This window comes from Macaca mulatta, chromosome 1 (genome assembly GCF_049350105.2).
Source record: "Macaca mulatta isolate MMU2019108-1 chromosome 1, T2T-MMU8v2.0, whole genome shotgun sequence".
In the NCBI taxonomy this organism is placed as follows: Eukaryota; Metazoa; Chordata; class Mammalia; order Primates; family Cercopithecidae; genus Macaca; species Macaca mulatta.
This window is the reverse complement of record NC_133406.1, coordinates 121,148,204-121,173,824: the sequence shown is the minus strand read 5'-3', so window position 1 is coordinate 121,173,824 and position 25,621 is coordinate 121,148,204. Positions and strand designations below refer to the sequence as shown.

General features: G+C 41.9%; 1 long non-coding RNA gene across 1 annotated transcript in view; it reads left to right on the top strand.

Annotated features, from left to right (window-relative positions):
- LOC107000433 (uncharacterized) overlaps positions 1-25,621 on the top strand; it is a 119,665-nt gene that overhangs the window by 3,050 nt on the left and 90,994 nt on the right. The window contains exons 3-4 of the long non-coding RNA XR_013412512.1: positions 3,802-3,918; positions 8,675-8,856. This is a non-coding gene — a long non-coding RNA (uncharacterized LOC107000433). The remainder of the gene's footprint in view (positions 1-3,801; positions 3,919-8,674; positions 8,857-25,621) is intronic.

The following is a 25,621-nucleotide window of genomic DNA, read 5'->3' as shown; positions in this document are numbered from 1 at the left end:
CAAGACTGTCTCAGAGAAAAAAAAAAAGAAAGAAAAGTGTGTATTATGCAGTTGGTTATATGGAAAATTCTCCTATGGAATACTTTTTTCTCCACCAGTGTTGTTTAAATGAAGCACCACTGTATTTAATGACAGTATTTTACCACTGCTATCATTTGAGTAAGCTAAAGAACTTTGGTAAAGTGAGATATAAATGTTGTGTTGAGAGCAGACTTTAAACATACCTAAGATTAAAAACTTCTATAGTCCTATTCTTATAGCATGAACTATGTGTCTGCATATGTTCATGCTTACAATTTTGAACACTTGTTTAAATTTTGATTTCTCATCAACACTTTTACTTTATAGTAAGTTCTGGTAATTTTGTTCTCTCCTTAACATTCCCTGCAAATCCTCTCTTGCTAGAAACAACAGATTAAAACCAGACTGGCAGTTGGGAAATGGTTTCTATTGCAACCATGTGTGTCAGAAGAAAGGATTAGGTTTCCTTGTCCAAGAACATCAAGGGGAACCTCCACCTCTGCAGACACACCTCTATTCCTTAGTAATGGAGAGTTTATACCTAGTTAGATTTAAATGGGATAAGGGAAGAGTTTAAATCCATTCTTAGCTCAAGCAGTATAATCAGCCCTCAAGTCTCAAAGTATCCAATTTTGTTTCTCTAATTTAATTCTAAGTGTCAGGTTGGTATTAGATGCTGATCAAGGTGATGGAGATTTGCCCTCACATTTATTCACTTAAAGAAGAATTTTGCAGACTGCAAAGACTAGATGGCAGTTGTCTTCAAAACTTACTTAAAGCACAATTCATTCACCCCTGACCTTTCATTTATATTGAATATGTTTTTTCAAATATAGAAGAGATTCCATAATAAAAGCAAACAAACCTCTCTCTTCATAATTATGGGGTACAGTTCTCTGTACATGTTCTCTGACCATGCCATCTTATGCTGGACCTATTATAAGGACCCAAATTAAAGTAAGGCAGATCCTGCTTTTGAGTGAGATAACTTCCAAGAGTCATTAAAGTATGTGGGAAGCTGTAATAATGGTTATTCTTTTTTTACCTTTGGCTTAACTTTAGTTCCTCCTCTTATTTTATAACTGATGAAAACTGATCCACAGATATTAAGTACCTTGACCAAAATCACACAAGTAAAAGCAAGAATGAAAAGAACCTTCAGTCGGGTGCAGTGGCTCATGCCTGTAATCCCAGCACTTTGGGAGGGCGAGGTGTGCGGATCACCTGAGGTCAGGAGTTTGAGACCAGCCTGGCCAACATGGTGAAACCCCATCTACTGAAAATACAAAAATTAGCCAGGTGTGGTGGCAGGTGCCTGTAATCGCTACTCAGGAGGCTGAGGCGGGAGAATCACTCGAAACTGGAAGGCAGCAGTTGCAGTGAGCCAAGATTGTGCCGCTGCACTCCAGCCTGGGCAACAAGGGCGAAACTGCATCTCAAAAAAAAAAAAAAGAAGAACCTTCATCTCCAGATGAGTGTTCTACTTTGACACCATGGTAAAGCTGAAGAGGCTAAAGCTAGGGCCAGTCCAAATGGGGAAAGGTTCCACATAAAGCCACATCCTTGTGTTAGGCTTCAAAGTCAGAACAAGCAAGTATCCTATTTTTAAAGGCTGATACTCTCATCTCCACCCCTAATGTAAAAAGATGTTGTCTTTCCCTAGTAGTTTTTGGGAGAGAGCAAATTATAGCATCTTATTGTAAGGACAATAATCAGAAGCTCATCTTATCTTTGGGAAGGCTTAAAGGGTTTTTTAGGGAGCCATCATTATCACTTTATTTCTGGAAGAAAGAGCAAAATGCAAGAAGAGACTAAGTGATGTGAATAGCAAAATGGGATTTTTCTCAGAGTACTTTTTTCTTAAAATTAAGGCGCAAGGCCACACTCTGTATTGCCAGGTTCGACTTCTTGCCTTAAGGACAGTTTTCCACCCCACAACAGTGAAGATATTTTGATGAGAGTTAAGGTGGGGAAGGTGGGTAGAGAGTCAGAACAGATACAAATGAATAACATGCATGAAAACTGACTCCGTTACATGTAGAGTTGTTAGTGTGCAGAACCAGGAGGAATACTGATTACATAGCAATGTTACAGGCCCCAGGATTCCTGTTTATATTTAATATTTTCTCTCCATACTCTTACAAATGGTCATTTCAACATTAGAGAACAGGTCTTTTAAAAAGGCAGAGAATTGCTCCCTTGTGTATGGATCTAGAATAGAGAATAATTTGGGAGAATTGTAAGACTATTTCAGTGTTCCTTATCCCCATTTTTCATCCTCAGTCTTAGGACGTGTATCCCATAGAGGAAATACAACTTTAAAATGAGCAAAATTAAACTTTTGAAAGTGTATTTTATTTTGTTGTCTCTCTTTGCATGGTGTATCTTTTCTACTTGGTATGGCCCTAAAGACAAGATCCTTATACTATCTGTACACTTACTCTATTTTAAAATCACCATCCTTTGCTCCCAGCTACTTTATAACTAGGGGGAGCAGGGTTTGCAATTCAAAGCTTATCTTTTACAAAAAGAACTTTAACAAGATCTCCAAAAAGCTCCCTCAAGTGGCTTTTAGATAGGCTCTTTTCTGTTTGTCTTTGTAATCAAACTACATTAGATTCCATCCAACACCCTGTCTTCTAGTATGATGCTATGATCCTAGGTGTGACTACTGAAAGTAAAACATAATGCTTAGATCTTGATATTTATAAAAACATTATTAAAAGATATCTTTGCCTCTCTAAAAATAGGGTCTTGCCGGGCGCGGTGGCTCAAGCCTGTAATCCCAGCACTTTGGGAGGCCGAGACGGGCGGATCACGAGGTCAGGAGATCGAGACCATCCTGGCTAACACGGTGAAACCCCGTCTCTACTAAAAAATACAAAAAAAAAAACTAGCCGGGCGAGGTGGCGGGCGCCTGTAGTCCCGGCTACTCGGGAGGCTGAGGCAGGAGAATGGCGTAAACCCGGGAGGCGGAGCTTGCAGTGAGCTGAGATCCGGCCACAGCACTCCAGCCTGGGTGACAGAGCGAGACTCCGTCTCAAAAAAAAAAAAAAAAAAAAAAAAAGTAGGGTCTTGACCTAACTGTCTCAGTCAAATTCCACTTCAGCCCATGAGATTTCACTGGACTTCCCCAGATTCATTGACAACTGCAATCAACCATATTTTTCTTTACTTTTTCTCCTCAGTAAGTAGAACTGAGCATGATCTTGGAGAAAATCAGCATGCATTACTGATCTGTGAACCATTCACCCTTCACATGCTTCTTTTTCCGTGTATGTGCCTCTTTTTCCTTGTGTGTAAAGTGAGGGGAAGAAAGAGGAGGGCTACATGACACCATTGTAACTCTTGTGTTTCAAGACACTCGTTTCTGCCTTGTCTCAGATTACAGTCATTTAGAAATACAGAAATAGGTATTATAGTCAGAATCCACATTTTAGAGTATATCTGCTGACCCCATGTCTGTGGAAGATACTGAGATGCAGGTTCTGAGAATGGGCCTCAAAATTTTTCTCAAGACTGTGCTCCAGGAAGCTATGTTCAACCAAGTGAAATTGCCCCTGCTTGTCATCCTAGCATAGCAGGTTTCCATTTATGAAAGACAGAGAATATGCAACTCTCAGCCACCTGAATATGAAGTGGCTTTCCACAGATCTCTTTTTGAAGGGTAGGTGGGAAGAATATCTTGACCTGTTTTCGTTCTCTGTAGCAGGTCCTCTAGCTCCCAACTGTATTACTTTTGGCTTGTTCTCAGAAATATGCTTCTTTTGTAATCGGCAGTCACAATGATTTGTGTGCCAGCTGCTAGCCTAAGAGAGAGTTCCAGAAGAGGGCTACCTAACAGGTGCTGTGGCATTTAGAAGAGGAATGGAACCACTGTCTACCCACAGCTTGTAGGTGTGGAGAACAAAGTATATGTGTGTTGGAGAGATGGTGGGTGGGAAATTACCCCTGCCTCTCTCTCACACTTTGATCTTCTGATCTTTTGGTTACTCCCATTTGATGAACCTCAGAGCAAAGGAGTATGACTTATCCAGTCTGTAAAGGTCAGTCCCTCTGCCAGCCCCTTCCCCAGATGCACAGAACAAAATGCAAAATGATAGACAATGGATCTGAATGAAAATATTCACTGTAGAGCTATCTATTTACAGAACTAGGAATATAACTAAAAATGATAAAAACCAAAATCATCTTAGGATAACTTTTTAAACAGGCATTAAACTTCTTAAAGGAAAGAACTTTATCTTCATCTCTGACTTAGAGTACTAGGCACATCCAAGACGGACTCATCAGTGCTGTACGTGGAAACTGAGAAAAAAAAAGAGGGAGCTCAATAAATATTGGCAAACTGGTTAAATGAACAAAACACATGCGAGGGAGAGGAGGGAAATGTGCAATGGGATATTTTAGATAGTGCAGAGAGTTGGGAAAAAATTTTTTTTGAGCCTAAGAAACCCTGGAAGCATTTTTTAATTCTCTACTACATGCTTGCTTTCTTGTGGTTTGCTCTTTCTGCTAAAAAGCAGAATGCATAAAACATTCTGATTAGTTAAGGGTTATTACTTAGGTTCCAAATAATGTTTCACATATAAATCTAAATTACTACTCTTCCTCCATTCTGCTTCCCTTTCTGTTTGGTCAAATCCCTGTGGGAGAGAGTAGCATTCCTGTGGTGGGTAAAATAATTTCTATGGAAATTTTTCAAAATGCAATTTCTCTAAACATTATGTGAAGATATGATTTATTTCTGGATTCAGTCCTTGTGCTTGCATCATTTTCCAATTTATCATCAAGTTCTCTGTGTGCCAGTTCTGTGTTTAAGGATCTGTTCATATCAGTTGTAATCTAAGAGGGTAAACTTCCACTAGGAGGATTGAAGCAGAAAAGGAGAAAATGTGTCCCAGAAGGCAATGGGTGCACTGAAAAGAAGATGGGACTTTATTCCCGTCCTAACACTGCTGTAGCAAGTAAAGTGACATTGGAAAGTCCTGAACTTTGCCACTTTTTTTTTTTTTTTTTTAGACTGAGTCTCACTCTGTTGCCCAGGCTGGAGTGCAGCGGAGTAATCTGGGCTCACTGCAACCTCTGCCTCCTGGGTTCAAGCAATTCTCCTGCCTTAGCCTCCTGGGTAGCTGGGATTTCAGATGCCTGCCACCATGCCTGGCTAATTTTTGTATTTTTCGTAGAGATGGGGTTTCACCATGTTGGCCAGATTGGTCTCGAACTCCTGATCTCAAGTGATCCACCTGCCTCAGCCTCCCAAAGTGCTGGGATTACAGGCATGAGCCACAGGGCCCAGGCAACTTTTGAACCTTTTTGTGCACGTATGTGTCTGAAAAGAAGTGAGAATGTTTGAACCAAATGCCTCTCAAGGTTCCTTCTAGCCATTAACATATAAGCTTATGCTCATGTAGGTGTTGTTGCATTTCTAACCCAAGGACTGCCCAGTACTTTGGAAATACAGGTTACTGAGTGGAATTATCCTGCTCTTTTGATAGAGGATCCCACTGGCACCTCAATGATTCTTTGATTGTTATATCATGAATTTGTGGAAGACCCAGAAACCGTGTCTTGGATAGTCTAGCGTTGGAGGAATTGAATCAAATTATGACTAGAAGAAAAAATTTTGTTAGAAAACATTAGATAATAAATTCAAAATAAAGGAGAAATAAAGAGTCTTCTAATATTATTACGTGCATCTCTTGGTGGGGATTGGAGGGGGGCACAGTTTGGGAGCTAGTATTGTGGGAGAGAGCCTGGAGGGAAGAGTAAGATCTGGAAGAGACGGGAAAACCATTTATCACTAAAGCTTGTCAGGCAAAGGCACTAGTACTTGTATTCATTCATACTGTTCACTCATTTAAAAAAAAATCATTTAATGCATTCTTACTGCATGTCCATGAAACTAAAGCACTGAAAAGGTAATTTTTATGTTATCCGAGTACCACATACGATACTTCTTACGTATTATCAAATGTATCACCTTTTCTTGGCTCTAGTTTCCTATTTCCCACTCCAAAACCTCAGAGACATGCAATTGGAAAACCACCTTTCTTTCCTCCCTCCCTCACTGCCATCCTGCCCACATGTGTTGACCAACTCCGATTAACATGGTTGTGTCTAGGATGCTGGCGCTTCATGGAGGATTAAAACGTGGATCCCACCATAGAAAAGCTGAGTATTGCAGGGAGGATTTCTTAAAAACTTAAGAAATACAATAGGAAAATAGGTGCCATTCCAGAGCATGAGCATGATAGTATGAACTCAAGTCCCCTATTATTATTTTTATTTTATTTTATTTTTTTGAGACAGAGTCTCACTCCATCGCCCAGGCTGGAGTGCAGTGTTACAATCTCGGCTCAACGCAACCTCCACCTCCCGGGTTCAAGCGATTCTCCTACCTCAGCCTCCCGAATAGCTGGGATTATAGGCGCCTGCCACGCCTGGCTAATTTTTGTATTTTTAGTAGAGATGAGGTTTCACCAAGTTGGGCAGGCTAGTCTCGAACTCCTGACCTCAGGTGATCCACCTGCCTCAGCCTCCCAAAGTACTGGGATTACAGGCATGAGCCACCACGCCCAGCCAAGTTCCCTATTTTTTTTTTTTTTTTTTTTTTTGAGACGGAGTCTCGCTCTGTCGCCCAGGCTCGAGGGCAGTGGCCGGATCTCAGCTCACTGCAAGCTCCGCCTCCCGGGTTCCCGCCATTCTCCTGCCTCAGCCTCCCAAGTAACTGGGACTACAGGCGCCCGCCATCTCGCCCAGCTAATTTTTTGTATTTTTTAGTAGAGACGGGGTTTCACCGTGTTCGCCAGGATGGTCTCGATCTTCTGACCTCGTGATCCACCCGTCTCGGCCTCCCAAAGTGCTGGGATTACAGGCTTGAGCCACCGCGCCCGGCCCAAGTTCCCTATTTTTAAAAATATTAGCTACTAGATAATTTAGTATGAGTCCACACAACCACTGACAGTGAAAACAGGGACATACTTCTTGGGGCCTTTCTCCTGGTCTACGTGCACAACCCCACCACACGAGTAAGAGGCAGGGGTACACTTATCACTTACGTTGTCACTGCTAGTTATTACGTCAGTAAAAACGACTACCATGCCTAGTGCACAGAAGGTCATAGGACTGTGGTTTCTCCTCAAAGAGTGACACTCACTTAGAACTTAGTCATCCCTCTTATCTCAGAACTGCTTGAGAATTAAGGAGGGAAAGAAAAGAAGAGGGTCTCTAGCTCTGACCTTTACTCTGTTGGGAAGATCCCCACTCTAATCATGTTGCCACTCCTTTTTTTTAAGACAATAATAAGGTCTCCTTTTCTAGAACACCCAGCTCATAGGTTTCTAGACCTGTCCAACTGACATTTAACACCATGAAATGGTGGAGTTGGGGAGGTCATGAGACTAGTAACACACAAACAGATTTTCAAGAGCTTGACATTCCATTATTTACTCACCTAGCAAATACTTATTGAGTGTCTATTGTGCCAGGCACTGTGCTAAATACACAGAGCTGAATAGGATACTATCCATGCTCTTCAAGATCTCAGTTTAATTAGGGAGAAGGCAAACAGCAAACAGAATTTCAAGTCATAGGATGTTGGCTGTGGGTTTGTCAAAAAAAAAAAAAAAAAAATTCAAGAGAAACATCTTTGTATCAGGAATCCCTTTCGATTTCCTTAGAATCACACTTTATGAGCAATCCTAGCCCCACTGCTTGCTATTCGTATAACCTTGGACAGGCTTCCTAAGAGTTCTGGACCCCAGTGTCCTCATCTGAAGATGGGGGCAAAGAATAAGCTCCCCAAGTTTCCTTACTGCTCTAAAATGAATACTGAGTTCAGTCTTGAAGGAGTGTCTGTATAGAATTTTGAATTGGAAAGAGGAGCAGGGTGCCCTTAGAACAGAGAACTGCATGAAGAAAGCAAGGATATGCAAATGAATAGGGCATAAAGAAAGGTGGGAGTAAAGAGAATAAGGTACCAACACATTTCCCTGCTTCTACCTTCACCCTCTTCCGTGTATTTTCAATCAGCCACCAGAGTGGTCTATTAAAATGTAAGTCAGGTCATGGTCACTCCTTTGCCCAAAACCCTCCAGTGGCTTTCCATGTCATTTGGAAAAAATCCAGAGTTCTCAAAACCTGTAAGACCTAAGTGACCTGCATCTCCCATCCCAACCTCTCTTTCTGGCCCTTTCCCCATTGCCTTCTCCCCTGCTTTGCTCTACTCCAGACGTGCTGGTCTCCTCACCAATGCTCACCAGTTACCACCTAAAATCTTTTACTTTATTTTCTCCTCTAGAATATAGGCAGCATAGGAGCATGGCCTTTTGTCTGCTTTATTATGTATCATCAAAGTTCAGAATGTGCATGTGTAGTAATGTATTTGTTAAATACATTTTCTTATTTACAGATAAGGAAACTAAGATCAAAGAGAATGCAAATGAAGTCAAACTGCTCTTTAGGAGAGTGTGGACCAGAACGTGCACAGATTTTCTGTGTCTCTACCCCAAGGGCTTTATGGTAGACAGAATGACGGGCCCTGAAGATGACTATATGGCAGAAGGAACTTTGCAGATGTGATTAAAAATCTTGAGATGAGAATATTATCCTGGTTTATTCTCCAATGTAATCCGAGAGGTTTTTCTAACAGGGAGGCAGGAGAGTCAGTCTGAGAAGGAAATGGGATGATGGAAACAGAGGTTGGAAGATGGAAGGGGACCCAGAGCCAAGGAATGCAGGTAGAAAAGAAAAGCCTGGATTCTCCCCTAAAGCCTCCAGATGGAATTCAGCCCTGCCTCCACCTTGATTTCAGGGCTTCTTACCCCAAGAACCGTAAGCTAATACATTTGTTTCTGTTTTTGTTTTCTTTGAGATGGAGTCTTGCTCTGCTGCCCAGACTGGAGTACAGTGGAGCGATCTCGGCTCACTGCAACCTCTGCCTCCTGGGCTCAAGCGATTCTCCTGCCTCAGCCTCCCAAATAGCTGGGATTACGGGCGCCTACCACACCCGGCTAATTGTTTTGTATTTTTAGTTGAGACGAGGTTTCGCCATGTGCTGGCCAGGTTGTTCTCGAACTCCTGACCTCAGGTGATCCACCTGCCTCAGCCTCCCAAAGTGCTGGGATTACATGTCTGAGCCACTGCACTCAACCATATGAGTTGTTTTAAGCCTTCAAGTTTGTGATACCTTGTTAGAGCAGCAATAGGAAACTAATACAACTTCTATTCACTGCATCTTCAGAGAAAAATGCTGGGCAGGTGAGGTGGGGACAGTTTGTTGATTCATTATTTAATAATTAGCTATTGAGCACCCCTCCCCACTTTTTTGGTGGAACACTGTGTGTAGTAATATGAGGTAAAGAACATAATTTGTGCTCTCAGAAGCTTACTAGCTAGCAGCTACAGCTATGGCTAGGGAATGGCTAGCCTTGAATTCAAGGGGGTAGGATTTGCACCTAACTTGAGACCAATGCTTAGACTTCCAGATGCAAAAACTGGGAGCCTCCTTCCAGGATTTAATCTCAACACAGACAAGAGTGTTTGTTCACTCATTTATTAATTGACTCAACCAACATTTACTGTATACATTGATATATCTGTTTTAGCAAAGAAGACAGGGAGGATATGAAAGGGGAACTTTCACATCTTAATGTAATTTTTTTTAAAAAAAAAGCGGTAGGATTAAGTGTCTGTGTGTGCTTTAATTTGAAGATTTCTAGTATTTTTTCATGTTTTAATTAATTATTTTTGAGGCAGGGTCTCACTGTCTCACCCAGGCTAGAGTGCACAGGTAAAATCATAACTCACTGTAGCCTCAACCTCCTGGCCTCAAGTCGTCCTCCCACCTAAGCCTCCCAAATAGCTATGACTACAGGCATGTGCCACCACACCCAGGCAATTTATTTTATTTTATTTTATTATTTTAGAAAAGGGTTCTCCCTGTGTTTCCCAGGCTGATCTCTTGGCATCAAGCAGTCCTCCCACCTCAGCCTCCAAAGTGCTGGGATTACAGGTGTGTGCCATGGCACCCAGTCCAGTATTTTTTTTTTTTTAATTAAAAAAATGGTGGCTCATGCCTGTAATCCCAGCACTTTGGGAGGCCGAGGTGGGCAGATCACAAGGTCAGGAGTTCGAGACCAGCCTGTCCAACATGGTGATACCCCATCTCTACCAAAATACAAAAGATAAATTAGCCAGGCATGGTGGCACACACCTATAAATCCCAGCTACTCCAGAGGCTGAGGCAGGAGAATTGCTTAAACCCCAGAGGCAGAGGTTGCATGAGCCAGGATCATGCCACTACACTCCAGCCTGGGCGACAGAGCAAGACTCCTTCTCAGGAAAAAAAAAAAAAAAAAAAAAAGGAAACATTTTCCGAAAGCTTGTCTGAGCCAGGTAGTATGAAAGACACTGAAGATAAAAGAGCAGCCTTGAACTCTGGACACTTACAGCTTAATAGGAGTGACAAGTGAACAGGGGATTGCCCCACCCGAAGCTCTTGTGACCTCTTATGACTAGAGAGAGCAACAAGGTTTCTATAGAGGCCCAGAGGGGTCCTCCAACCCTACTTGGAGGACAGTACTGGGGTAGAGAGGATCAAGTAGAGATTCCCAAAAGTAACATCTCAATTGAGCGGTCTGATCCTTAGCAAGCCTCGGGCCCTTTGGCCTTGCCTACCCTGGCCTTGGTTGTTTTGCTAACCAGAGTCAGCTGTGTTGTGGGTGTCTTTTCCTCTCTCCCGGTGTCCCCGGCTGGACCCTTCACTCTTTGCCTCCCACGCCCTGGCATGACACAGGCATTTTCAGACCCTGTCCCAAGATTCTGTTTACAGCCAGCATCCTGTGCAGCTCGTGAGGAGTCATAAGCCCATGATGAGATAAGAGGAGGAACTTGGAGGAAAACATGATGAACATGGACAAAGCCAAGGGGGGAAAATATGCATGTTTTTGTTTGCTTTTCCCAAACAGGATGCTTTCACACCACTGTCTGTAATCCAAACAGTATGTTTCTCCTTAACATACTGTGAAGATGTGAAGCTGCATGAGAAATGTTCTCCCAAGATGGAGTTAGTGTCCCTCCTGGAGCTCCCTCAGCACCCTGTGCTCCCACCTTTCAAAGGATCACTCACACCCTAGCCCATTTCCTCACTGTCTAATGTTCTCCACGGACCCCTAAGATCCTTCTAGAGCCATGAACAGCCTTGCTTGAGGTTGTATGGCATATACCCTGTGCACAGTGAATGCTCAGTAAATAACTGCGCCATTGAACTGAATAGAATAAAACACCACAGATACTAGTTTGGTCAAATTTTAAAACATCAGAAGTTCAACTCTCATTTTGGAAGGCGGGGATGTGATTCAATTTTAATCGATTATTTCTCAGAAAACATAAAAATGTTCCTACAATTCTCAAATAAATATTTACCAATTACATTTTCAACCTGATTTGACACTCTGAGGAGGGGGGAAGCTTGAGTACATCATAAAAACTTCAGTTTACCTCTAACTTGTGGTCGTGTGTGAAGAAGGAGCACAGGATATAGAAGAGGGAAAAATGCTTTGAAAACTAAAGTGGGTTGCAAATGTTAGTTGGTTTTCACACAACGGACACAGAAACCGCCTGTGCATTCAGGCACTTGCAGACTGAAGCAAACAGCTGTATTTGGATGAGGCAGAGGAATGGTGGGAGGAACTGTTTCTTGTTGCACAGAGCATTCAGTTGTTCTGGGCTTTGCCAGGACACAGATGGTTTTCCTTGCTGGAATTGGTCAGGGAAGGCAGGGGAAGTGCCCAGGCTTTGCTTTCCCATAATCGACAGTACAGAGTTTTAAGAAATATTTGAACAGTAGCACTGTTCTGGTACCTACTTGGGAAAGCCAATTCTTGATTTTAAAAAATCAAATCAAAACAGTGACAGTGACACATTCTGCTTCCATTTCATACCATTCCTGACTTCTTAGAAGCGGTTGATGCTAGTGGTCTTCTCTGGCAGGGATTGCTAGCCCTGGCTTTGCAGCAGCCCATGGAGCCGCCAGTTCTCCAGGGGAATTGCAAAATATTGCTAAATATTCTAAAAATGAAATTAAATATTCATTTTGTTGTAATTTACATGCGCCATCCAATACTTTTAGAAGATGTCAGTACCATGGAATGACATGACCAGCAATAATATGTTGCAACTCTGAGATAGAGCTAGAAATTCTCAGAATCAGAAGCTGATGGTCCTGCAGTCCAATGCCGTGTGATTTTCACTGTGGCCAGCTGTACAAGACTTAGCCTATACTTCACTCTGTGTAACTGTAAAACATTTTGTAAGTCTAAGATGGTAATATATTCTTTCATAAAACCTCAATCTACTGAGTTCTAATCATTCTTGATCTTTCTCAAATAAATAGTGGTCAAATCTTTCCCAAAAACTAAGTAACTAAGCATTCACATTTTACAACTATAATGTAATTTTGGCATGAGAAAACTATTTCCTGGTCTCCAGGATCTAGAAAGTAAACATGTAACAAACAATTAGGAATGTGGTATCGGGTAGTCAAATGTTCTACATGTCTCCAGCCTAAGCTCTCCACTTCAGATTTCTTGCTCTTTTCCTTTTTGCTTAAGCATATCTTGGTATGTTGCCTGGGAGTTTACGTGTGTTACCACAACAGAACAAAGAATTATGTAATATAAAGCCCAACTTGTTTTTCTTTTCCCTACCAATTGTACTATAACTTAGACAAAATTCAATCATTTTCTTTCATTATGTACAGTGGCTATTAAAAAGAAAGGATGTAGAAAAAAATTTTTCAGGAAACAGTGGGAAACTAATGCATCATGATCTGCTTAACAGGGGACTGTAAATAGAAGTCAAGTCCAGACCATGGAAATTGCTTCTTTAAAATATATTTTTTTTCAATTTTAAAAGTCATACATTCACATGGTTTAAAAAAACCCCTCAAACTAAAGAAGACTACAAAATAAAAAGTAAAAGTTCTGCCCTCCAACCTACTACCCCAACTCCTGAATCCCACTGCCAAGAGAAACAGTCATTTGTTGTGCATCTTTCTAGAAGAATTCTATGCATATCACAGAGATGTCACAAATACCCACATGCTTTCTTACAAGCTCTGTGACTTGATTTTTCTCCTTACTGTGCTTTGAGCATCTTTACATATTAGTAAACATGTACACCTCAGTTTAAAAAAATCAATAGGTGGGTGTAATGGTGCATGCCTGTAGTCCCAGCTATTTGGGAGGCAGACAGGCAGGAAGATACCCTGAGCCCAGGAATTCTAATCTACCCCGGGCATCTTGGCAAGACCCTGTCTTTTAAGAAAAAAAAAGCTTTATAGTATTCTGTTGAGTAAGAGTATTATTATTTGTTTATACAACCTCTTTTTGGTGGACATTTGGCTTGTGTTTAGATAGTTACTAATGCAAACAATGCTTCCAGTGAACTTTTGTAAATATATATTTGTATATATGAGAATAAATCTTATACCTGCAGAGTAAATTTCTGAAAGTGAGTCACTAATTCTGAGATTATGTGCATCTCCAGAGATGTTAACAAACATATACACCCAGCAACAGTGCAAGACAGTGTATTTCCCAACTGCTCCCTCACTGAGATTTTTTTAAAAACATATAAAAACTATTATAAGTTACCTCTGGAGTTAAAGAATAACTTTTGCTTTTTACTTTCATAGACATCTGTACTATGCAAACTTGATATAGTGAGGATGTTTTCTTTTGTAATTAAAAGAGATTAAAGAGATTCAGAACACTTGTTTGTAACTGGTTTTGGAATGAAATTTCACTTGGAAAATAAACACCTAGAATATGAGACTATTCATCAATAGAAAACCATTGTAGGGAGCAGTTACAGGTAAAGTTCTATTTAATAAGGGCAAGCTGATGGCAGGGAAAGGAACAGGCCTTAAAGAGAACTCACCTGTGAGAATTGGAGAAGGCAACCCTGTGGTATCAAAATGCAGGAGACCAGAGATAGCTATAAATCTCTTGCAGTGTTATTGCCTCCCCATGAAGTCATAATCCCTAGAATGAGAATTTATTTTTCACGATACACCAATAATGCAAGGGACAATGATAAGGAAGTACCGCACTTAGTCTTTCTTGTACCCTGAAATGTTTTTCATTTTATGCCCTTCTAGAATACAGTGTACTCACTTCCTCTCTTCCTCTCTTCCTCACATAGACTTCAAAACTCAGCGACTTTAGGATGCAACTCCAGGTTGACACATTTTCATTAGTTTAGAAAACCCACGTGTCCCACTCTCAGAATCATTATTACAGTAGAGGAGATATTCAAGGCAAGGATTCTTTGGGAAACAACATCCAGATTCAAGGGAAAACATCTGAGTCACGACAACTTAAAATCCAGCCTGGCCTACCACAAAAAGTGTTTCTGTAACATTAAGTACCTCATATGCAATTCGTGAAAAGGAAAATTATGTCAATATAACATGAAATTTGTGAAATTCAAACATGATCGTCTAGGCAAGGAGAGCTGAAATAGAAGAAACAAAATTATAGCCTCTAATATGAAAGTAAATACTTTTAGTGTGGCTACTGCTAAGCAGTACTTTGTTCAGCCATATTTTTTAAAAAATTAAAAAGAAGCACTTGATTGCTGGTGATAGTGCAAACTTGAATAAACCCAATGAAGTGAATTTAACAATACCAGCATTTACTCTTTAAGACTGAATTGTGTTCCTGTCACATTTATATGTTGACATCTTTACCCCCAGTACCTCAGAATGTGACTGTGTTTGTGGACAGGGCTTTTAAAGAGGTTAACTAAGGTAAAATGAGATCATTTGGGTGGGCCCTAATCCAATATGACTAGTGTCCTTATAGGAAGAGATTAGGGGACAGACAATACACAGAGAACATGTGAAGAGAAGACACAGGGAGACATTGGTCATCTACAAGCCAATGAGAGAGGCCTGAGAAGAAATCCACTTTGCTGCCACCTTGATCTTGGAATTCCAGCCTCCAAAACTGTGAAAAAATACATTTCAATTGTTTAGGCCACACAGTCTGTGGTATTTTTGGCAGTCCTAGCAGATTCAGACACTCATGGACATATAACTTCAGAAACATACTTCCACAAAAACAAATGCTTGTAATCCCAGAACTTTGTGAGTCCGAGGCAGGTGGATCACCTGAGGTCAGAGGTTTGAGACCAGCCACACCAATATGATGAAACTTCGTCTTTACTAAAAATACAAAAATTAGCTGGGTGTGGTGGTGGGCACCTGTAGTTCCAGCTACTCGGGAGGCTGAGACAGGAGAATTGCTTGGACCTGGGAGGCAGAGGTTGCAGTGAGCCGAGATTGCTCCACTGCACTCCAGCCCAGGTGACAGAGCAGGACTCCATCTCAAAAAAGTAATATATATATATATTATATATATATACACAAACACACACACACACACATAGATACACATATATATACAGTCAAAATTATTCACAACAAAGGAACAAAAATGGAAACAAACTAATTCCCTGCCAAGGAGAATGGTGAACTATGATATATTCACACAGTGGAGTATGATGCACCCACAAAAAAACTGAGGAAAGCTGGCTGGGCGTGGTGGCGCACCAGCATTTTAGGAGGCTGAGGAGGGAGGATGACTTGAGCTCAGGAGTTTGAGACCAGCCTGGCCAACATGGCAAAACCCTATCTCTACTAAAAATACCAAAGTTAGCCGGGCGTGGTGGCATGAGCCTTTAGTCGCAGCTACTTGGGTGGGGGTGGGGGGCGAGGCAGGAGGATGGCTTGAACGTTGGAGGTCGAGGCTGCAGTGAACTGAGATGGTGCCACTGTATTCTGGCCTGGGCAACAAAGTGAGACTCCGACTCAGAAAAAAAATACTGTGGAAAGCCTCTGTGTCCCAATATGAAACAATCTCCTGGATATACTCTTGTGGAAAAAAGCAACGTGCCACAGAGTATATGCAGTAAGTTTTATCTATGTCAGAAAGAAGGAGAAATAAAAATATGTGTACGCATTTGCATATTTTTGTAAAAAGTAAACACCAGAAGGATAAACCAAAAAAGCAAATAATGACCCGAGGTGACTGGGGGGCGGGGGTAATGAGCTAGATAAGACAGGGAGGGGAGTGTGATATCCCTGAGTATATATTTTTATGCAGTTTGGATTTCTGAGTTGTATGAATGTTTTACAATTTCAAAAATAAATTGAAAAGTTGAAAGAAGCAAACCTTACAATTGAATACATTCAGAAAAAAAAAAAAAAAAAAAAAACCTAACCACTTGTCAAGTTAATGACATAATGATGCAGGTAAAAAGAATGAACATAACTTTTGAAGACAGGAGTCTGAATGGGATCCGTCTATGGACTGAAAGATCTGCAATAAAATCTGAAATAGTAGATTTGTTATTAGGAGTGGCATTAGAGTACTGAAATTATTTTATTTGTATTGCAGGATAGAGAAAAAATTGTTTTCAGATAGTCGGGAACTTAGGTTTTCCCTGTTTAAGAAGAGGTTTAAATATGGATGGGGAACAGGTAGGAGGAACTCTGAAACTGGAGGGTACTGTGATGAGCTCTGTACCAGTAGCAGTAAGCACACCTGGAAATGCGATCTTGGTTTCCAGATATCATTCTTCACTAAAGACAACAGGACTTTTTGGGCAAATGGCTAATTCTAAGTTTGGAGAAAGGAAACCACAAGACAACCCTGGAATATTTAGTGCCAGAAATCAAGGGAGTGCTCAAAGACTGGAAAAGACACGTCTAGGTAGGATGTGGAGGCTCACGCCTGTAATCCCAGCACTTTGTGAGGCTGAGATGGGCAGATTGCTTGAGTCCTGGAGTTCAAGACCAGCCTGGACAACATGGCAAGGCTCCATCTCTACAAAAAATACAAAATATTAGCCAGGCATTGTAGTGCGTGCCTGTAGTCACAGCTACTGGGGAAGCTGAGGTGGGAGGATGGCTTGAGCCCGGGAGCTGGAGGCTGCAGTGAGCCAAGATCACGCCACGGCACTCCAGCGAGGATGACAGATCCCAGACTCTGTCTCAAAAAAAAAAAAAGATGTCTAAAGAACACAGGAACAGAATTGATGGGGCTCCCAGTGGCCACATTTGAGACAGTTTGAGAATCTCAAAGAATAGCATATAACACATTAATTATAATATGTGATTACTTATTATATATAATGATAATATAATTGGATATAACACATTGAATTTTTAAAAATCCATGTCCATAGTGACACTAAAGAAAAGACAGGAGAAGGGAAGAAAATTCTTCTTTACAAAAGAATGCCAACTATTATATGTAGAAGGATGATAAATTTACAGATTTTCCATTTTGCAACGTTTATGCAATAACAGATTCAGGTAAAAATAATCAATGACAAATTGCTAATAGAGAGCAAAATATTATTCATACATCTCAAAGTGTTACATCACAGATTGCTGTCGATTACAAATGGAAAAGGCATCTTCCAAATGGAGACATTCAGCAGATGCCACCTAATTAAATCATTAATTAAATGATTAACACTTAGCATTACCAGTGGGACAAACTGATGTTAGATGTATTGGCTGGGATGTAATGGGAAGTGTACGACATCACTTATGTAGTATACTTGCTGAAATATTTAATCTGTATCCAAACAGCAATAACCAATCAGACAAATCCAGATTGTAAAGCACTCTTTAAGACTATGGATATGGGCTTTTGAAAAATGTCCGTGTCACAAAATGAGTAACGGTTGGAAGGAGGGAACGGTTCTATATTATAAGAGATAAACCTGAAAACTAAATTCGTCCGTAACCCTGGATTTGATCTTGGGTTGAAATAAATAGCAAGAAAAGAATATTACTGGGTCAGTTAAGGGAATTTGAATATAGACTATATATTAGGTAATGTTATGGTGTCAGCTTTAACTTTATTGGCTATAACAATAACATGAATAAATACAATAATCAATTTTTCAGATATATGCTGAAGTACTTAGGGTTGAAATGTTATGTTTGTAACTTAAATGACTCAGCAAATGCTTCTTAAAGTTTTGTAATTGTAGGTTTTACATTTAGGTGTATAATCCAAATTGAGTTATTTTTTGTTATATGGTGTGAATTATGGATTAAAGTTCACTTTTTTTGCCTATGAATATACAATTGTTCCAGAACCATTTATTGGAAAGCTCTCCTTTGTCTATTTAATTGCCTTTGTTCCTTTATTAAAAATCGGTTGACTTTCTATTCTGTTGCATATATCTATTTATCTTTCTGACATCAATACCACAGTGTCTTGATTGTTATAACTTTATAATATCTTGAAGTCAGGTAGTATAAGTTCTCCAACTTTGTTCTACTTTTTCAAAGTGTGTTGAGTATTCCAGTGCCTTTCCATCGTCATATAAATTTTAGAATCACCTTGTCAATTTCTCCAAAAAATGCCTATGTAGATTTTTACTGGGTATACCTTGAATCCATAGATCAATCTGGGGAGTACTGTTTACATCTTAACAGTACAGAATCTTGCTATTCATTAATGCAATGTATCACTTCATTTACTCATATCTTCTTTAATTTTTCTCAGCAATATTTTGTAGTTTGCAGTAACCAAATATTAAACATCTATTGTCAAGTTTATCCCTGTTTCATATTTTTTGATGTTATTGTACATTTACAAATTTAATAGTATTTATATACAATAGCAGCAATTAGAAATTGAAATTTTTTATTTTAAAAATTGAAATTTTTGTATTCTAGTAGAGATGAGGTTTCACCATGTTGGCCAGGCTGGTCTTAAACTCCTGACCTCAAGTGATCCACCCGCCTCAGCCTCCCAAAGTGCTGGGATTACAGGCATGAGCCACTGTGTCCAGCCAAGCTCAACTTTTTTAGATTCACGTATGTGTGAGATCATGTGGTATTTGTTTTTCTGTATCTGGCTTATTTCACTTAACATAATATCCTCTAGGTTCATCTACATTGCAGCAAATGACAGGATTTCCTTCTTTTTAAAGAGTGTATACTATTCCATTGTGTATATGTACTCCATTTTCTTTATTCATTCATCTGTTTATGAACAATTAAGTTGGTTTCATAGCTTGGTTATTGTGAATAATGCTGCAGTGAACATGGGAGTGCAGATATCGCTTCAACATTCTGATTTCATATCCTTTGGATATATACTCAGTTGTAAGATTGCTGGCTCATATGGTAGTTTTGTTTTTAATTTTGTGAGGGACCTCCATAGTGGGGTTTTATTGGTTTTTTGTTTGTTTGTTTGTTTGCATTTGCAAGATTTAATAGAGTGAAAACAGAGCTCTCATAAAATGGGAGGGGACCCAAAGGAGGTTACCATTGCTGGCTCGAATGCCTGGGTTTATATCCCGATCATTGTCCCTCCCCCTGTGCTCTCAGGCGATAGATGACTGGCTATTTCTTTACCTCCTGTTTTTGCCTAATTAGCGTTTTAGTGAGCTCTCTTTACTACCTGACTGGTCGGGTGTGAGCTAAGTTGCAAGCCCCATGTTTAAAGGTGGATGCAGTCACCTTTCCAGCTAGGTTTAGGGATCCTTAGCCTAGGAAATTCAGCCAGGCCTGTCTCTCAGTCCCCACTCTCAACAGGAAAACCCAAGCGCTGTTGGGGAGGTTGGCCGATGACCGCTCTAACTGCTCCCTGCTGAACTGGGGCGTAGTAGGGGTCATGCAGTTGAGATTTCCTCGGGAAGGGTGCCTTTGATGTCATCAACATCAGAGCATGGGCTAGCAAGCTGGTCCAGGGGTCCGTGGTAGAGCTTAGTCATGGACTGCATCTGGGGCTCTGTTTGAAGGACATTTGTAGTTTTACAGCTTCAATTCTGGAATAAACAAACTTAACAAGGAGGTTAAAGATACAGGGATTGAAATGTATGGCCTGAAGTGCAGGGGATTATTTCTTTGGCACACTTCACAGGCCCTGTCTATCTGCTTCATAGTTTTGAAAAGGCTTGGTCCAGTAAATACTAATTTGGCCATCTGATGGGTGCTATCAATGCCTAAGTGAAAGGTTTGGTGAAGGGTTTTAAGCCATTTCCATTGGTTAGCTGCAGGCAAAAGTATTTTTCCTGCTTTGGTGGCTAGCCATCCTGAGGGGAGGAAACTATGTCCTCGTGAGGTTCCCCATTCTATTTCTCCTGCTGAGTACTGGGGCTTGGTTTCCCAGAGGGGATTACCCCACATTAGGGGCCCTTCTATAAGTATTTCTAATGGAGGGTCCTGCCTTGTGACTTTTTTGGCTTCAATATCCACTTGGCAGTTCCCTTCTATTTCCCTTTCCTTTCCTTTCTGATGACCCCGGCAGTGTAAGACTGCCACCTCTTTAGGTTTCTGTACAGCCAATAATAATCTCCTAATGGCTTCCTGATGTTTGATAGGTCTTCCCTCCGAAGTTAGGAATTCCCTTTCTCTCCATATTGCTGTGTGGGCATGGAGGACTAGGTAAGCATACTTAGAGTCTGTACATATATTTACCGTTTTTCCTTCTCCTAATTCTAGTGCCCGAGTGAGGGCTATTGGTTCTGCCAGCTGAGCACTAGTCCCTGAAGTGAGGGACTTTCAAGTATTCCATTATCACTGACCACTGCAAAGCCCACTTTTGGAAGTCCTTTTTCTACAAAGGAACTTCCATCAGTATACAAGTTGAGGTCAGGATCAGTCAAGGGAATCTCTAGAAGGTCCCCTCAAGCGGCATAAGTTGAGCAATCACCTGTTGACAGTTATGTTCTATCTTTTCTTCATTGTCTGGAAGAAATGTGACTGAGTTAAGAGTTGCACAAGTGTGCAGTCGCACCATTGGCCCTTCAAGTAATAGAACCTGATATTTATGCAAATGGTTATCTGACAGCCACAAGTCTCCTTTAGCAGTGAGTATGCCGTTTACATCATGAGATGTCCACACAGTAAGATCTCTTCCCTGTATTATTTTAATTGCTTCAGATACTAAAACTGCTACTGCCGCCACTACTTGTGAACAATAAGGCCAACCCTTTGCCGCTACGTCAATTTCCTTACTCAGGCATGCCACGGGTTGCAAGCTGGTCCCTCGGACCTGTGTAAGGACTCCTAGAGCTATTCCTGTTTTTTTCTGTGACATATAAAGAAAAATCTTGGCCCGTTGGCAAGCTTAACACTGGAGCTTGGGTTAGGGCCTTCTTTAGGGCCTGGAAAGCCGCTTCTGCTTCAGGTGTCCATCTTACTAAATGGGTATTGGCTTTCTGAGTTTCCTTAATTAGTGTATATAATGGCCTGGTTATTTTGCCATACCTGGGAGTCCGTATTTGGCAGAAGCCTGTTATGCCAAGTAACCCTCTTAGTTGCTTTAGGGTTTTGGGATAGGCTGGATACGTTCCTCACTGAGGGCCCTGGTGCCTTTGGATAATTTTAGCTCTAAGTATTTAACCTAGTGTGAGCAGAGCTGAGCCTTTGGTTTGGAAACCTTGTAGCCATGGAAAGGAAATTTGGTGAGGAAATGTAAGAGCACTTGGGTGGCTTAATGGCACAAGGTTTCTGAACGGGCAGCTAAAAGTAAAGCATCCACTTACCAAAGGACAAGAGTGTCCAGGTATGAGAACTGGCTCAAGTCTTGGGCTAATGCCTGGCCAAATAGATGGGGGCTATCCCTGAACCCTTGGGGTAAAACAGTCCAGATGAGTTGAGAGATTGGGTTCGAAGGATCTGCAAAGGCAAACAAGAATTGAGAGCCAGGATGTACAGGGATGCAGAAAAAGGCATCCTTAAGGTCCAGGACTGTAAACCACTCTGCTTCCTCTGGTATTTGGGAAAGCAGATTTTAAGAGTTAGGTACAGCTGGGTATAGAGGGACAAGGGCCTCATTGATAATCCTGAGATCTTGCCCTAACCTCCACTGTCCGTTGGGTTTCTGTACTCCTAAAATTGTAGTATTGCAGGGGCTATTGCATGGTTTTACTAGGCCTTGGGCATTTAGGTCCTTAACAATCTTTTGGAGTCCTTGTTGGGCCTCATGTCTAATGGGGTACTGCCTTCGGTAGGGAAAGGAGGCGGAATCCTTTAGTTTAACTTGAACAGGATGGGCATTCTTTGCTCATCCATATTGTCCTTCTGTTGCCCAGACTTCAGGATTAATGTTTTCCTCAAGCAGGGGACAACAAACGGGTGTTTCTTTTCCTATGCTCAGGTATATAGTGGCCCCTGCTTTTGCTAGAATGTCTCTCCCTAACAAGAGAGTGGGGCTTTCAGGCATAATTAGAAAATCATGTGGAAAAAGTAAAGTTCCCCAGTCACAACTTAGTGGCTGGGAGAAGTATCTAGTGACTGACTGTCCTAGGATCCCTCAGATAGTGACAGATCTGGAGGACAGTTGTCCAGGACAGGAGTGTAAGACTGAGAAGGACGGTCAGTGTCCAGGAGACAGTTAACCCCCGGCCCTCAATAATCAAGCATACCTGGGGCTCTGTGGGGGTGATGGCATGGGCTGGCACTTGCCCCGGGCACCCTCAGTCCTGCTACTGGATCATCTAGTTAGTGGCTTCTGACTCAGAGGACTTTTGTCCCCTGGGGCAGTGGGCCTTCCAGTGATTCCCTTGACATAAGGGGCATGGACGAGGGGTAGCTTATTTCTATTCTGACAATCTTTTTTTAAAAAGTGTCCTTGTAGACTGCATTGGAAGCAAGCCCTATTAGGCATTCAATTTGCCCAGCCTTTCTGTGTTCCAGAGCCTCCAAAGTCCACTTGCCTGAGGGCCATGACTAAAGCGTGGCCTTTTTCTTATCTCGTTTGTCCCATTCCGCCTGCTCCTCCTTATATCTATTATTAAAAAAAACGAGGTTGCGAAGTTCAATAGGGTTTCTAAGTTTTGCTCTGGGCCTAAGGCAGACTTTTGAAGTTTTCTTCTAATGTCTGCAGCTGACTGAGTGATAAACTTGTCCTTTAAGATTAGTTGGCCTTCAATAGAGTCAGGTGACAGAGAGGTATGCTTCCTCAGTGCCTCCCTTAGTTTCTCCAGAAAGGCAGTAGGATTTTCTTCCTTTCCCTGTGTTATAGTGGACACGATTGAATAATTTATAGGCTTCTTCCTAGTTTTCCTTAGTCCTTCTAGCATGCAAGTTAGTAAATGTCTGCGGCACCAATCTCCATGTATTCTGCGTCCCAATGAGAGTCTACACTGGGCTTTTTGATTCTGTAAGTACTTTAAGGGTTGGCTGAGTGCAAACAGCGCCCACGTTTGAGCAGACCAATTACTAGGCAATTTTCCTAACTCTGCTTCCACAAGAGTCTCCCTATCAATTACTGAATACCCATTGTGTGTGTTTTGTTTTTCCTTAGTCACCCGGAGGAAATATGTATCATCCTGTCTTGAAGGGAGTTTCTGCTAGGTCTGGTTGGACCTTTGTATGGTAATGAAGATTTAAATCCTCTGTTAGGAAATCTGCTTGGTTAAGGGAATTTGCTGTGGTTAATGTTAAATCACCTTTTTCTAACAGAATATCCCCATACTTTAAGATTTTTGAGTTTGTAAGCTACCTTTTGGCTTTTTGACTTAGGATAGTTCTGAACTGGCGAGGTGCGCTCACAATGAGGTTTCCTCTAACGGTTATTTTTCTACTTTTTTCTGTTAGCAAAGCAGTTGCTGCTACAGATTGAATGCATTTGGGCCATCTGCTGGTTCCTGGGTTAAGGATTTTTGATAGGAAGGCTACTGGTTGTCAGTGGCCTCAGTGCTTTCAGCCAACACCCTTGTTTACACTGACAACAGAGTGGTATTGGAGTGTTACAGGGTCACTCAGAAGACCTTCAGTTATCAATTATAGGTTTTAAATTTATCCTGGCCTTTAAAGAAATAGGGTACACTGTTTTTTCTTTTCTACTTCTATCTTTCTCTTTCTCTCTTTTTCCTTTCTGTCTTTGTAGATGGATTTTGGAAACACAGTGGAAGGATGTTCACTCGTTGCCCCCATTTGCCACTATAGGAATATGCGCCTCCCTTTTATTTACTCAATTTGCTTTCATCCTGATGTATTATGTTGTTGTAGACCCAGTTCCAGTTGTTACAGTACTGGATTATCAGTTCCAAGGCCCTGGCAAGGGTGGTGGGGAATGGGTCCCACAAAACTGCACATGTCGAGAGCTGTATGACTAAATTGGGAGGGACACCAGAAACAAGACTCCCTGGGTTCATAGCCTAGGGGCCTAAGGATGCAGCGGAGAGCTTCCTTAGATCCTTTTGGAGATACTAATACTTGCCAGAGGAAGTGAAAGTCTGAAGCATTAGTATCTAGGAGGCAGGGATCGGAGGAAGCAGATTCAGAGGTAAGGAGAATTTTGGGGCTATACTTTCAAGAAAGTCATGGTCAGGACCCAGGAGGTATGGGTCAGAAGGAAAGGTAGGGGTGCACGCATGGGCGACTGTTGAGTAGAGACTTCTGGCTGCGCCATGATCTCAACCGGCTAATGCTGGGAGTTTGGTACGACAGCTTTTTGCCTCTAGTCAGCCCTTGGCTTCCCCAGGGAAATTGAAAGTGGAAGCTGGTTACAGGCAGAACAATCAATGCTCCCAACCCAGAAGGGTTGGGGGTTGTTAGAACGTCCTTCCCCAGACAGCCTCACACCTGAGTCTTAAGTCTGGTGGCCATCCTAATCGTTTTTTTTTTTTTTTTTTTTGTGAGACGGAGTCTCGCTCTGTCGCCCGGGCTGGAGTGCAGTGGCCGGATCTCAGCTCACTGCAAGCTCCGCCTCCCGGGTTCACGCCATTCTCCTGCCTCAGCCTCCCGTGTAGCTGGGACTACAGGCGCCCGCCACCTCGCCCGGCTAGTTTTTTGTATTTTTTAGTAGAGACGGGGTTTCGCCGTGTTAGCCAGGATGGTCTTGATCTCCTGACCTCGTGATCCGCCCGTCTCGGCCTCCCAAAGTGCTGGGATTACAGGCTTGAGCCACCGCGCCCGGCCCCCTAATCGTTTTTAACCGGCTAACAGGTGCCCGGTATTTTCCTACAATTCTAAGGAAAGATAGGACAGAATAGCAAGCGAAAGCACTTTGGAGGTCCCTTCATGGTCGCCAAAATGTTACTAGGGGGTCCTTGTTCTTAGAGCTCCCAAGATGGTGGCGGGCCGCTTCCAAGATGGCGGCAAGCCTCTTGGTCTCTGACCTGGCGTTCCTGGCCTCACAGATCCCAAGGAATGGAATCTTGGGCCCTGCTGTGAGTGTTATAGCTCTATTCAGCCCGACTAGGATGAACCCTGGGCACTTAGCCCGTGCAGGAACAATGGCAAGCCTCTAGCCCGATTGGGAGTGGCAATGGGCAGCGCCTGGCTGGATCAGAAGTGCAGCAGACACCCTGCCGGATCCGGAGGGGTGGAAGTCTGCTGCGGGTCTGTGATGGCAGCAAACAGCAGTGATGGATGGCAAGCGAAAGGTCAGCTTGAGCTGTAACAAACACGGACCAGAAGAGTGTGCAGTAGCAAGATTTAATAGAGTGAAAACAGAGCTCCCATAAAATGGGAGGGGACCCAAAGGGGGTTGCCCTTCATACTGTTTTTCATAAGGACTATACTAATTTACATTCCCACCAACAGTGA